The following is a 15090-nucleotide window of genomic DNA, read 5'->3' on the forward strand; positions in this document are numbered from 1 at the left end:
CCGATGGTGTGCATCGTATGCAAGGTAGGTGAGTTCCATGGGCAGGTGAGTGCATGGCATTTGCTGATACTTTGGTGGTGTTTGCATGGGAGCGGGGCACTGTGTGTGTTCACTCTGGATTTACTTACCTTGGCCTCTATCACCATTGCTCGAGGGTGGAATTCATCACCCGGGGGTGATTCCAGTGATGGTTATGGTCATGTTAATTGGATGTATTGCTAGGGCTAATTTTCACTGATTATGATAACTGTACCTTCTAACTGTGTGTCCGGTTTTCATGGTTGTTTGGGAGTGTGTAGCACGGTCAACAGTTTGTGGACTGTGGTAAGTGCAGATGTTTGAGCTGAGGTGAGCCTCATTCCACTTTTATCAGGTGTAATGAGTGACACATCTGATCCCTATCAAGGTTTGTGGGATTAGGTAGTCACATTTGCCGGGTCAAATTTATGATTCAACTATTAGTGTGTGCTCACGTATCGTGAATCCACAAACATGTTGCTATGTCTGCTGGTATGTGGGCTATTTGCTCTTACAGCACATCAGGTTTCGTATTGTTAGTGGGTTTTCTTCCTTTTCTCAGGCATGTGGCATCATGGTGTATGCAGCTTCTAACGCAACACATATAGGTGCATGGTGGTGCGGCATTGGAATAGATACAGCATTACACCATTGGTATGCAGTGACAATAATGTCTGCATTGACCAGGTTCTGGTGGTTTACAGTGTACTTTTACCATTATTTGAATGTTTAGGATTTTATAAGTTTGCCTGTTGTTTTTGGCTTATGTCTTCCCTTGAAGCTCCATCGGTGTGCAGGAGTACTTTGTGCCATCAAGCAGGGTTCTGACAGAGGAGCAAGAGGTGAGTGGCTGATTTATTGTGAAGACATCCACTGTATATTCTCCTAGACCACCTTCACAGTTCCCTTTGTTATGCGCTTGCACCACATATCTTGATAATGCACGTTACTGAATGAACCAACTACTGAGAGACACTTTATACACAACACTCTGCACCTTGACGCACCCTGACACTCACCATCATCATCATTATTCATTCTCCTCATTCACTCATGTCTCCCCTGAAGTACTGAACCAAGTTGGCAAGTACATGAAGGTGTCATCCCTATTGGTGTACAGCTGCTCTTACAGAACCATCATTGCAAACTTCACCTCTAGGTCCAATGCTTTTGCTGATCTATGCATACTCTCCTTTAATGGTGTTTAGTTTGAATCCTCCATCAGGCACTCACTTCTGCACAACATTGCTAATATGACATATGCACAGCCTTTCTGACCACCAACATAACTGGTGAATAGATTGATAGCCTTGCGGGAGAAACTGCTAGCGAAGTTGGTCCACACACAAATGTACGCCCATTAGGGCATTCTTGTTTATGTACGTCAACACCAGTATGCATTTCAACAGTCCGGAGCAACAGTCACTAGGGTCACATGATGAATGGTGGCATCCTTCCATTCATATCATCCTTGATGTCTTATTTGCTTTTCACAGTGATGCATTCCATCCTCATTTTGATGATCTATGAACGGACAGTGGACTTGCTTATATCATTCCTGAAAATATATTCCATGAAAATCCTATACTGTCCTTTCTTCTGCCTTACTTCAGCCGCCACCTGTGGCACCTGTGGCATCATGCAGGTGTCCATTCCTTTTCCATGCATCTTTGACATATACATTTGCCTGCTGCAATGCTTATTTGGGACATTTTCATTGTGATTAATGTGCTATGATGAGGACACAGTACTCATTAGTTATGTTCCTAGTGACACACTGGCACCCTTATTCACCATGTCTGCCACACAGCCGTACTGGACTGCTGCCCTAAAAATGACATTGTTTTGTGCGCCATTTACACATTTGCATGTCCCTATTGACCCCACTGCAGCCTACATCTGCCATTGACTCAGTCCTTCCTACATGTTCTCACTTCCTGCTCACTCATTCCAAGGCAGGAATGTTGGCTTAATGTTCAACTACTCCCTGCCACATATTCGTGTGATTGTGAAGGAGTCTGACTTGCAGGTCTTGATGCACACAGTTAATGTACACTTCCAGAACATCACGTGCTGTGTTACTCTCCAGGCTACACTACTGCTACTGCCTATTGCACCAACTCCATGTTTCTAATCCACACCCTGTGTAATTCATTCGGGACAAGACCGCAAGTATTATGCTTGATGTCGAGGCCAGGGACCACATCTGTCTGCCACTGATTGTCCTGCACTGGCTAGCCATGGCAGACGTCGTCGAGTCATAGGAAGTATGCTTTGTTCACTGTGATTTGTGAGGCCTGCTTACTCCCTATCTGCTAATGTTCATTCATCAATGCTGTCCCTCCAGATCCATTTCATCATGTTACACCGACCTTCTTCAGGTGAGGCAGTTATTGACAGAGATTTCTTCCAGGGGATCTTATCGTCAGCAGGGGCCAACGTCTGGGATACCCATCCTGCCGCCCTCTGTTTGTGGACTAATTTCTTTACTTTCCATGAACTACCCATGTGCTCCGGAAGCCGCTCAAGACCTTTTTCTTCGCTTCTGCCTTTGCCCCTCTTCTCCCCTGCTGATCTGCTTTCTCTCTTGGTACCGTGCACCTGGCCACCCTCTGTTCTTCGGGCCTCCCTCCTGCACTACCTCCGGGCCACCCCTTGCACTGGGGTCTGTATCTGTCCCCATACAGTCCCCACCCACTTTTCTTCTGCACTTATCAGATACACCCTATCTGACTAACCTAGCACTTTGCCACTTCCTGGCTGCACTACCACTGTTTTTCTCCAGCATGGGGTCTGGCATGGATTCACATGCTCATGAATATTCCCCGTCATCAGGCTGGGAATCCTCGGTAAAGAAAAAATCAGTATCAGTTTCGTTTCTGATCTGTCTTTCTTAGTAATAACTAATCACTGGTCTCTGGGTCATACTGCCCCCAGCCAATGACTGCCCTCTCCCTAAGCCCCGCCACTGGCAGCCATCCTCAGATTTTTACCGCACGTTCACGTGTTGGGAGTCCTTGTGCTACAGCTCTCGAGCTTCTACTGCGTTTTGCGCTTTTTCAAAGAGATTTATCTCATTTTTTTCGGTTTAATCGAGCCTCAAGCTCCACCGTTTCTACTTCCGATCAACGGGGACCCATTTCGGATTTATCTACGCCCCTCAAGGGTGAAGTTTTCGTTGAGTTACGCTTCTTGGAGGATTCCAGAAGTTTCTGAGGCCTACCTCGTGGACGAGAAGACCATGGCCCAGGAGAAGGGAAGCTCGACTCCCGGAAAACTGTTCAGGATCGGCCCGGGATGCAACCTACAAAATGTTTTCAAGGAGGACGAGCATTCGAAATGCCTTTACTGCCTCCACGAGGACAAAACGCACGTGAAGGACTGTGCGTTTTGCATGAACATGTCGGATCGGACTATGAGGGATCGCCGGACCCGTCTCTCCAACTGGCTGGAAGGCAAGAGCCCAGCAGGTGAGTAGAAGAAGAAGTCTGAGTGGGCTTCTAAGTCCTGTGAGGGTGCCCTGGTGATGGGGGCCCAATAGAAAGTAAAGTACCGTGAGTCCGCGGGCACCGGGAGCGCCAACCGGTCGGGCTCCGCGGCTGCCAGGCAGGGCGCACCTTCACCGACGCCATCAACCACGAGCCAACGCTCTGGCTCGGGGAAGAGAAAATCTGAGAACCCGGCTAAGCTTCTGGAGAGGCCCCGGTCGATCTCGAAGGAACCAGCCGAAGGGGAGCAAGGCGGTGACCCTGCCCCTAAGGTGAAGGCCTCAAGCGCGCCGAAGGTGGTGAAGGCCTTGATTCACCCGGCTAAAGGCTCTATCGAGGGAGTCGCTGCGGCCCTGGTGAAGCCTGTGGAGGCTTTCCCAGTGGAGGCGACCTCGGGGTCCAGAGTTTTCCTGCCTCTGCGGAGGGAATCCTCTTTTAAGCCCATCGAGAAGACCCCCGAGGAGGAACTGACCGAGAATTTGGAAGAGGCCCGGTCCCATGGGAGGAATCCCGACGAGGTGGCCGACGAGAGCGAGGATGGCAATGACGACGAGGTTCCCGTGGATGAGGAGCAGCCATCGTGCCCGTCACGCCCGTCGTAGCCCGAGCCGCAGGACAACTCAGTGGCCATTTTGACGGCAATCCAAGCCTTATGCACGGAGATAAGGATGAGACTGCCCCTACCACCGACGGACGACCCGGCTGAACCGGGTCCGTCGGGAAGTCTTCCAAACAAGAGGAGGAGAATTCATCCAGTGCCCCTTCAGCCCTCACGGCCTTCTCAGCCTTTGTCGCCTTCCCCGATCCTGAGGGACGACACGGGAACAGACACGGCCGGGACGGATGACGACAGCGGTGACGACGGCACTGACCTTCTGTCTGCGATCCCTCGGGTGTCCCCGCCCAACGAGATTGGCTCTTTCCACGCCATGATTGCCAGGGCATCCGAGTTTTTTCAGCTCTGCCCCGAAGAAAATAAGAAGAAAGGCTTCCTCTACCAACGGCGCAAGGCCAAGAGAAGACGGTCCTCGCGGTGCCGTTGCTGGATGACATCTGGGACAAGGGACTTGCCCTCCTCAAGAACCCGTCCACGACACCTGCCAAGAGGGACCAGTACGAGAAGAAGTACCGGGTCCCCGACAGCCGACCCCGGATTCGGTCGTCTCTGCAGCGGCCAAGAAGAAAGCGGGGGGGGGGCATCGGCTTCATCTTCAACTTCCCCACCGGACGGTGAGGGAAAGAAGCTGGACGCAATGGGACGACGAGTCATCTCGTCGGCGGTGACGACGATTAAGGCGGCCAACACCCTAGCGATATGACAACAGGGAATTGTGGTACAAGATCGCCCCCCTGTTGGACCTACAGGAGGGTGAGGTGGCTTCGGACCACGCCATAATTGTGGCCACGGACATTGCCGACACCGGTTTCCGCCAGTTGGGCTACAGCGTTTGCCTTCGACGGCGGGGGTGGCTCAAGGCGACGGATTTCCGCCAGGATGTGCAAGCCAAGGTTTTGGACATGCCCTTCGACGGGAACAATCTGTTTGGAAAGACTGTGGATGAATCGCTGCAGGCCATCAAGGCCGACACGGAGACGGCTCGGGCCTTGGGAGTTCTGCAACAAGGGCGCCGCCCTTTCGGAACTCCGGAGGCAAGCAAGGTGCCTTCAAAGGATTCGGCTGTGGCTCCTTGACCTACCGTCAAGCGGCCCGTTCCTCGTCGCAAGAAGCCTACAGGGGACGAGGCAAGTCAGGTGGATCTCGCCGTTGTCGCCAGGGAGGCCAGGAGGCAAGGCTGCTTCCAAACAAGACTGAACGGGCCGTTGCGTCGGGCCCCCACTGAAGCACCCCGGTGGGAGGCCGGCTGGCGAAGTTTGTCAATGTGTGGGAGTCCATCTCCACCGACTGTGCTGGATGCCCTGGCCCACGGGCACACTCTGGAATTCCTAAAGAAGTGCCCCCGAATTCCTCCAGTGGCCTGGAAGGAAAACCATGTCCCTCAACTGCTGTTAGAGGTAAGGGCGATGCTCAAGACAGGAGCCATTGAGCTCGTCCCAAAGAGGCTCCGGGGCTCCGGAGTATACTCAAGATACTTCCTCGTCAGGAAGAAGACAGGAGGTTGGCGTCCCATCCTGGACCTATGTCGGCTAAACAAATACATCAAGGCACAGATGTTCCAGATGGTCACCCTCCAGCACGTGCTGGGCCAGCTGGAGAAAGGCGACTTCCTATCGTCGTTGGATTTGAAGGATGCATACTTTCACATCCCCATCCTAAAAGGTCACCGAAAGTTTCTCAGGTTCGTAGTCCAGGGACGGCACTACCAGTTCAAGGCCCTCCCGTTCGGATTGAAGCCCGCGCCCAGGGTGTTCACCAAATGCCTAGCACCAGTAGCGGCGCGGCTGCGCCTGCAGGGGATCCACGTCTACCCCTACCTGGACGACTGGCTCATCCGAGCAGGGACAAGGGAACACGCTGTCGAACACACAGCGAAGACCGCCCAGCTGCTCACGGACCTGGGATTCTCCAACAACTTCCCTCGTTCCGTCGCAGGTCGCACTGTTTCTGGGAGCCAAGCTCGATACAGTGGCACGATTGGCCTTGCCGTCTGAGGAAAGAACGCAGACCATCCTGGGCAAGGTACAGCGTCTGCTGGCCACGGACGTGGCCAGAGTGAGGTCCATCAAGTCCCTGCTCGGGATGATGTCCTCTTGCATCTATCTGGTGCGCCTGTGTAGGCTTCGGATGCGCCCTCTGCAGGAGTTCCTCGACGCCCGTTGGATGCAAGCGACGGGCAGCTTCGAGGACAAGATCTCGCTCAACTAAGTATTCTGCCACGCAATCTGATGGTGGGGCACCCGCACGCATCTCGCGGCGGGCACGGACTTTCAGACCCCAGCATTCCAGGCGACGGTGACGACGGATGCCTCCCTGGAGGGGTGGGGAGCGCACACCGGAGATCTTCAAGCGAGAGGCCTGTGGCTTCCGGAGGAGAGGCCGCTCCACATCAACATACTGGAGCTCCGAGCGGTGTTCTGGGCCCTCAAGTCATTCCTCCCGTCCCTCAAGGGCAAGGTGGTGAGGATCTTCACCGACAACACCACCACGATGTTCTACATCCGGAAGCAGGGAGGGACCAGATCCCCAGCCCTGTCCAAGGAAGCCCAGGATATGTGGCACTGGGCCGTTGCCCAGGGGATGTTTCTGGTGCCTTTTCATCTAGCAGGGATAAAAAACACCATCGCCGACTCACTCAGCAGGGAGCTGCGCTTGTGCCACGAGTGGGAACTACGCCATGATCAAGTGGATCAACTCTTCCGGTGATGGGACACACCCCAAATCGACATGTTTGCGACGGCGATGAACTCCAAGGGCCAGAGGTTCGCCAGCAGGTTCCCCCAGCCGAGGAGCATGGGCGATGCTTTCTCGTTCCCCTCGGACGGCATGTTCCTGTATGTGTTTCCTCTGTTGCCGTTGCTGCTCAGGCTCATCAACCTCAAACTCAAGAGGTCCCGGTGCAGGATGACTCTTGTCGCACCGAGGTGGCTGAGACAGATCTGGTTCCCGGACCTTCTGGACTTATCAGCGTCCCCACCAGTCAAACTGTCGATGGACGCAGATCTTCTCTCCAGAGAAGGAGGCGCCATTCTTCATCACGACCCGGAGTCGCTGAACTTGCAGGCCTGGCTCCTGCAGCACACGAGTTTGGAGGGTACGATATCCCGGCCGAATGCAGTGAGGTTCTTTCTAAGGCCAGGGCGTCCTCAACTCTTAAGTGCTACGGACACAAGTGGAAGAGGTTCTATATCTGGTGCCGTGCACAGAAGATTAACCGTCTACGGATTACTGCCCCTCAAGTGCTACCGTACTTACTGTCGCTGGCCAAAGCTGGACTAGCTCATGCTTCCATCAAGATACATCTGGCAGCGATTTCCCGATACACTAGAACTGCAGGACGGTCGTCCCTGTGGTCTCATCGCCTGGTGAAGGAGTTCATGAAAGAACTGTTTCGATCGTTCCTGCCAGTGAAGGTTCCAGCCCCGGCGTGGGAGCTCAACGTGGTGCTGACCACGCTCATGGGCCCGCCATTCGAGCCCTTGCATTCGGCTCCGTTGAAGTTCCTGTCGTGGAAGACAGCGTTCCTTGTGGCCATCACCTCTGCATGACACGTGGGAGAGATTCAGACCCTTTCCTGCAAGCCTCCATACTTGACTTTCCACGAGACGAGGGTGGTGCTGAGGACACACCCCTCCTTCATGCCCAAGGTGCAGTCAGACTTCCATCTCAACGAGCCCTTGGTGTTACCAGTCTTTTTCGTCGCCGGCCGATAGGACTTTGCACTCGCTGGATGTAGCTAGAGCGCTGAAGTTCTACGTGGACCGAACGAAGAGTTTTCGGAAGACATCACAGCTGTTAGTGAACTTTGGACCTGTGAACTAATGGAAGGCTCTCTCGAAGGCTTCCATTTCCAGATGGCTCTCTGGCTGCATCATGCACTGTCATCGGCAAACCGACCGTTGTCCGGCAGTCTGAGACCCCATTTGACCAGAGCGATCGCTGCTACCACAGCGTTCTTTTCTGGTGTGCCCCTGCTGGACATCTGCAGGGCTGCTACGTGGAGGTCGATGCACACCTTCACGAGATTCTACTGCGTCGACTGGGATTCCAGGGAGGAGTCCAGAGTCGGCCAGGCAGTGCTGCGCAACCTGTTCGTTTAAGGTGAGCCTGGTGAGGAGGTAAGAGATGCTTAATGTTGAGTTTTATGTAATGCTTAATGTTGAGCCTTGCCACCTCCCATGGTTGTGCATGTGTGTACTGCTATGTATTCTTATATTCATGAGCATGTGAATCCATGCCAGACCCCATGCTGGAGAAGGAACAAGTTACTTACCTGTAACTGTTGTTCTCCAGTATGGGTCTGGCATGGATTCAAATGCGAACTCTCCCTCCCTCCCCTCTGCCGCTCTTCACTTGGTCATACTGCCACTTTACGTGCTACCAAATCTGAGGATGGCTGCCAGGGGCGGGGCTTAGGGAGAGGGCAGTCATTGGCTGGGGGCAGTATGACCCAGAGACCAGTGCTTAGTTACTACTAAGAAAGACAGATCAGAAACAAAACTGATGCTGATTTTTTCTTTACCGAGGATTCCCAGCCTGACGACGGGGAATATTCATGAGCATGTGACACATGCTGCCACTATGATCCTGCACACTAATGTGGTGCATATAGCAACTCACCACCAGAGTGGTCAAGGGAGCGGAAACGTGACGTGAGCTCTCTGAATGTGTGCTATACTATGGCCCGAGTTGCAATATGGGCTGTGTTGTATCTTAACTGGAGCGGTGTAGCAGAGTTCCGTATTGGCGTCATCATGTAGGTGCTCCGAGGGTAAGCACTGTCCCCTGTAGAGGTGAAAATGTATGTCATTGGTGTGTATTTGTCTGTGTGTGACATGCATGCAGGTCTTTTATACTCACCATTGACCCATGTGTGTCCATGCCTCCCAGCTTCCAGGGCCCCGTGTAGGGGTGACATTCTGAATATGAAGCTATCATGGGTGTTCCCTGGATAGTTTTCATATACAGAAGTAATGATGCACTTGGCATCACATACAACCTGCATGTTGATGGGAATGCCAATGCTTGCAATTGCGAAATGTGCTCTGTAGCCCTAGGTGGACGTAGAGCCACATGGGTGCCATCGATGGAACCAAGCACTTTAGGGAAGTGCGCCCCCCCCATAAAGGTCCTGGACCACGGCCTGCCTTTCTGCAGGTGTTCTGGGCATGTAGATGGGCCTGCGGACTGAGTGGCATGCAGTCATGATTGCCAACACCGTGTGTAGGCAGCTTGACTGCATGGGCTGTGAAATGCCCCAACTATGGCAGTTGTCCACTGAAATGACCCAGTGGCAAAAAATGCAGTACATTGAACACCTTTTCGAAGGGGCTCAGTGCTTGGGAGCACAGGGCTGGTGATGAAAGGTCATCTTCCCACTCCGTGACCAGGTCTAATATGATATGAGGTGGAAACCTATACCTGCCATAGATCTGGTCTTCATGCATTCCAAAATGGACCTTGTCCTAGGTAGAAAAATCCAGGCCCTGGCCATCCTCATCCTCCTCCTCCTGCTGTGTCCAGTGATCACTGCTGCAAAAAATGGTACATTCATCGTAGCTGTATGCCTGCGTTGGTTAATCGTGCATGCTTTTTATGCATATGTTTTTGTGCGCATTGACGTTTACGCCAGCTATCGCTTGGCGTACGTGTTTCAGGATTTGCACATATTTTTCCATGCACCGGCAAGCCCTGTTCAATTCCATGTATAGGGGTTTTTAGTGCGCATATGGGCGTTGCAAGGATTTTACTGTGGTACTTCCCTCGTTACACACACATTTTCGCTTGTTTTTCCCCATTCCACGTGTACCGCCCCCTTTTTAGGTGATTGCGCAGATACGGGCGAGTCTCGCGCAAGGCGTTCCTGGTGTCACAGTAACATGTTGGACCGCCGCGGATTACTCGCAAGTCCCTTGCCCATTGTGTTCCGTGAATAGACAAATGGGCGCTTGTGCATGATTTCCTCTGCAAGTCCCCTATTTTCTGCACAATTAATTCCCTGTATCGGGCCCTTAATGTTCGCTGTATGGATAGATGAGTCCAAGTTACTGGCGCTGGAATTTAGAGACGGTGGACCAATAATCGAATTGTAGCCTGCCTGGGCTTTGAAGAGGAAAGGCTGGAGACACAGCGTCTGGGGAGCGCATGTGAACGAACAATGGTCTTTGTACACAAGATCATTTTGAGTTGCACATGGTGTTTGGTAACTAGAGTGTTCCCACCCACCAAGCCCCCTTGGATAGTGCACGGCCATAGCTGTGAACTGCTATTGCTACTGGAGGGGGAATGGATGGAGATAAGGTGAGCGAAAAGGGTAGCAATCAGGGCTGGACTAGCCTACATGGTATTATGCACATTTTCTTGGTGTCCCTTTGCAGTCTGGGTCTATTTAGTATTTCATTTTCACACTTTGTCCTAGGAAAAGGGTTGAGGTAGCTCAAAGTGTGCAATATTGGGACACTTTGAAAATTATTTACAGTGCCTTCATTGGTTCACAGTCAATCCCTCCCACCAATCATTCTTTGATGATACTTATAGTGATTTGAGCATGTTTTTGACTCACTGAGAAACTCAAAACAACTATTCGTATATTGAGTGAAAGAACCTTGTTATAGGGACTTCATGGTTAGGTTGCACTAATAAAAACCTTTGAAATTCAGTGAAAAAACTTTGTTTAAGCAACGTTATCGTTAAGTTGCATTAATAAAAACCTATGACATTCAGTGAAAAAACGCTAAAGGGACGTTATGGTGAAGTTGCGCTAATAAAAACCTATCAAATTCAGTGAAAAAACATTGATAAATGGATGTTATGGTTACAAGTAAAACTGAAAAACCCAAGTAATTCACCAGTTATGGTAAGCTAAGCAACCATAACTCGCGCCACCACCGTGCACTGCTAAGACTAACACCCATGACATCACAAATGTCATTGATGACATCACATGTGCATTTACTTTTCATGAAAAGCTTCTACAAGGGATTGTCATAATGTTAGCGGAAAACTATCAGAGGTCATTGGGAGAAATATCATGAGATACATAGTTCATTAATTCCTATAAACACATTGTATTACAGAGTTCTTTCCACTATGGGAACCTATTCATGTAGAAACGTAGGCATTGCGTGCAGCATGCACCATAGAGGTGCACTATTCATAATCTTGCCACGTTGAACAGTAAAATGATGAATGCATTTGCGTCAGAGTTTTGCGTATTGTGAAACATGTAATAAGTAGCTATTAATGCCTCACCTACTACATACTTGTACTACTGTACACAAAACAGAGACCACAATGCATACAAATATGAGCATATAGAGGGAAAGTAAAGTAAGCAAAAAAGGAGCAGTATTACCAGAAAGTGTTCTTAACATAACTGATTATCTTCATGCACAGAAATGATTGCTGTGTTTTTAGGCTTCCTTCTTCCTCTATGTATATGTATCATATGATGTGAGTGAACCCTAAGGAAAGTAGTGTAAGAACATATGGGAACGGGACGGTATATAAATATAGTACCTTTTGAATTTTTAGTTCCTGATTCTCAGTGAAGAAAACCACCTGGTCTAGATATGTCAGTGAACAAAAAAAGAGGGAGCCAGACGTGATGTCATCAATGATAATTGTGATGTCATCTTTGGTGTCATGGGTGTTAGTTTTAGCAGTGCATGGTGGTGGCGCGAGTTATGGTTGCTTAGCTTACCATAACTGGCGAATTTCTTTATTTTTCTTTCGGTTTTACTTGTAACCATAACGTCCCTGTAACAACGTATTCCCATTGAATTTCATAGGTTTATACTAGTGCAATTTAACCATAACGTCCCATTAACAACGTTTTTTCACAGAATTTCATGTGTTTTTACCAGGATACTCTTAGTTTGTTAAGATGTACTGTACAACATACTGAACCAGCTGGCACCATGGTAATGGGCACAGCAGTTGCGGACAATGCGCCTGGTTGCGGAATTCGGGTGTCATCCAACCTGCTCAGAAAGGCAGGGGCTCTCTTACACAGTGGTAACCATTCAGCAAACACAAGCAACATATACAAACAGCACCCTGATTTGTAAGGGAAAATAGAGGAGGTCTGCAAACTGTGTACTTATGAAACAAACAGCACAAAGGCATAGGGAGTACACCATAACGGAATGCACCAACAAGAGAAGTGACGTCTGCCTTCAACAATCTTACCGCACTACTTCTTAACATGGTAACAAAGAACGAATGGGCAGAGTAAGGAATGGAAAGTTCTAAGACCAGAACGTCACTACAATGTAGTCAGCACATTGAAGTTTGTATGATAATTGCACAGGTGGGACACTATACAATAGTTGAGAAGCATAAAGTTTCTTTTTTTACGCAGCAATGGCAAGCACCTTAGAGTTGCTGGAAGAAAGTTCCCTCATGATGCAATGACTTACGATAGTAGCCCCATTGGTGCGCACTGCAGTCTGAAACATAAAATATTTAATATCTATTGATTCATGTACACCTAACAGATTTTATTTTCTTTAAGAGAACATATTGGAAAGGAAAGCAAGGCAGCACAAGCGGCACCCCTCCCACAACAGCATACGGGCACAAAAAAGGAAAGAAACTCTGTAAATACTGGACAGCCTGGAAGCCAAAATGGAAGAATTGGTTTACAATTCTGCAGCCTTAAAAGATGACAAGGACATATTATGGTCAAAATAAAATAACACTGCCCGACCTGCACGTGCACCCCTTCTCCATTTCACAGCCCGCCATGACCTCAAAATCTGTGTGATTAAAGACATTACGCTGATACCTCAATCCCTTACTCCCCTCACGACCAACTTGTGCAAATCCTCCATTCCCCACAATAAGTATCCACTTCTGCTACCCCCTCCCTTTCCTAATGGTATGTATGAATGTGTGGAAGTAAACCTTGATATGTAAATTGTTGCTGAGTGAATGTGTGGCTTTTCCTTTGGTTTTAAAATGCTGTTATGACTCAGCGGCACACAGTACTGGTTGGTTTGACCGCAAAATAAGCAAAAGTGAGGTGTCCTACTGACACCGCACCTGCCCGGCCTATCCGCAATCACAATGGAGGCATCCTTACCACGCCAGTACGAACTGCATGTCCGCACCTTGTGAACCACCGATCACTAGTTGTGGGAGTGGACGTTTGTCAATTGCCCAAGTACACGCATGCGTATCTCTTCCTCTATCTCCTGGAAGCACCGCTCCTGTCCAGCATATGCGAAGGCACTTGTGACGAACTTTAAGTAGTTTGAGGCACCCACCCAAGTTCTACAGGTAGCTTTACACATAAACATCCCACCTACTATACCCTACAAGCACCCAGCGTGCCCCAAAATGGTTGGCGCACGTGTGTCGCACTATGAATCACTGCATAGATCCCAACGGTGTGCATAGGACACCTATGCACTTGCGCACAAAGTATTCTGCCCAAAGCGTGTCCTGCGGACAGCCATCCCAATCGCGAAAATGCATGACGTAACCATGGGCCCACACCTACACTGCGTGTGGGCCCTTATGTCACAGACACGATCCAGACCCTCGAACAGTGGAAAAGTGCAATGTTCTGCGATCTACAGAGTGTTATTGAAAAATTACACGCTTACAAACTCCCCGCAAAGTGCCATTGCACATGTATGTATTTGGTTCAATGATGTAGGCCTCTTTGCTGGTTGCAAGGTCTCCGCAGCAGCACTACAAAAGGTCACACCCCAGAACTGATCCGCATTCTGTTTTTAGCTTTTCAGAACAGAGTAGCGGCCCACATAGCTGTGAGCTGTGACTGAGTTTGGCAACCATGTCAGCCCTGCTCACTACGCACAGTAATCGAGAGAAGTATTAACTCCCCTTCCTGTGAACCACACCCTCAGTACCGATAATCCCCACTATCCCATTCCCATGGGCAGCATGCTGACAACGGTAGCGCCTGTGGAGGTACCCGCGAATTGGCGCAATACGCACAGATACTGCGGGCACACCACCGTCTTCCTCCATCTAATGAGATATATCAGATGAACCACTTGTCACTCCCCCACCCTTCCCATCCATTCTTCCCACGACCACATGGCGTAAAGTATGTTTTCCAGGGCCTTCCGGCACCGCACTGTCCTCCAATATACCATGGCGGAATTTCCAAAAAATATTGACGCACAGCATTCTTCCCTCCAGCCAACCACCACCCGCGTCCAATGTTTGCCGAGATCAAGGCATACTGTAAGCCAATGGACTTTTGTCCACAGACCGAACAGGGAAATGGGTCCGCAGAGCCAGATATCATAAATTGTTTTAGACTTACATTTTAGTTCTTTGCAACAAAAGTACTGGTCGGATTTCCACCAAACACACAAAAGCACGCTTTCGGAACCAAGCCCCTGCTCCTGCTGCAAATTTGGTTAAAATCCGTCCAGCCGTTCGGCCTGTAGGCGTGCGCAAAGGTTTTGCCCATTCAGTCTATGGAAGAAAAAAAAATTTGGGTCCCCCCCTATAACTTTGCTCCCCTCCACGAAACCTCACCCAACTTTCCAAGAAAATTCAGCGGGACCCATATACTTTTTTGGCAAAGTTTTAGCCAAATTCACCATGGGGAGCAAAGTTATAAGCCGCACAAAAAGTGGTCTTCCTATGGGTTTATCAACTTAACCATAACTACATGGCCGCTACCGCGGGCCGTGTAATATTATATATATTGCAACAAAGTTTGCTTCTCCCGATGTTATGGACTACATCTGTCAGCCTTGTACAGCATAGTCAATTGTGAGGGTTCATGGGAGCCAGAGGCCAAAACATCTGATAAGTCACAGGCTGCAGAAACCTGATTGTAAAGATGCTATGCAAACGAGGATCTAAGTGTCATTTCGTTGGCATAGGATGGTAGCAACTGGGCTTGAGGTTGCACATTACATGCAGTGGCATACCATTTGCATGAGGCATTCATTGCCATTTCCTGGGGCATTTGGGGATGCA

This window comes from Ambystoma mexicanum, chromosome 2p, assembly GCF_040938575.1.
Source record: "Ambystoma mexicanum isolate Mex_15411 chromosome 2p, UKY_AmexF1_1, whole genome shotgun sequence".
In the NCBI taxonomy this organism is placed as follows: Eukaryota; Metazoa; Chordata; class Amphibia; order Caudata; family Ambystomatidae; genus Ambystoma; species Ambystoma mexicanum.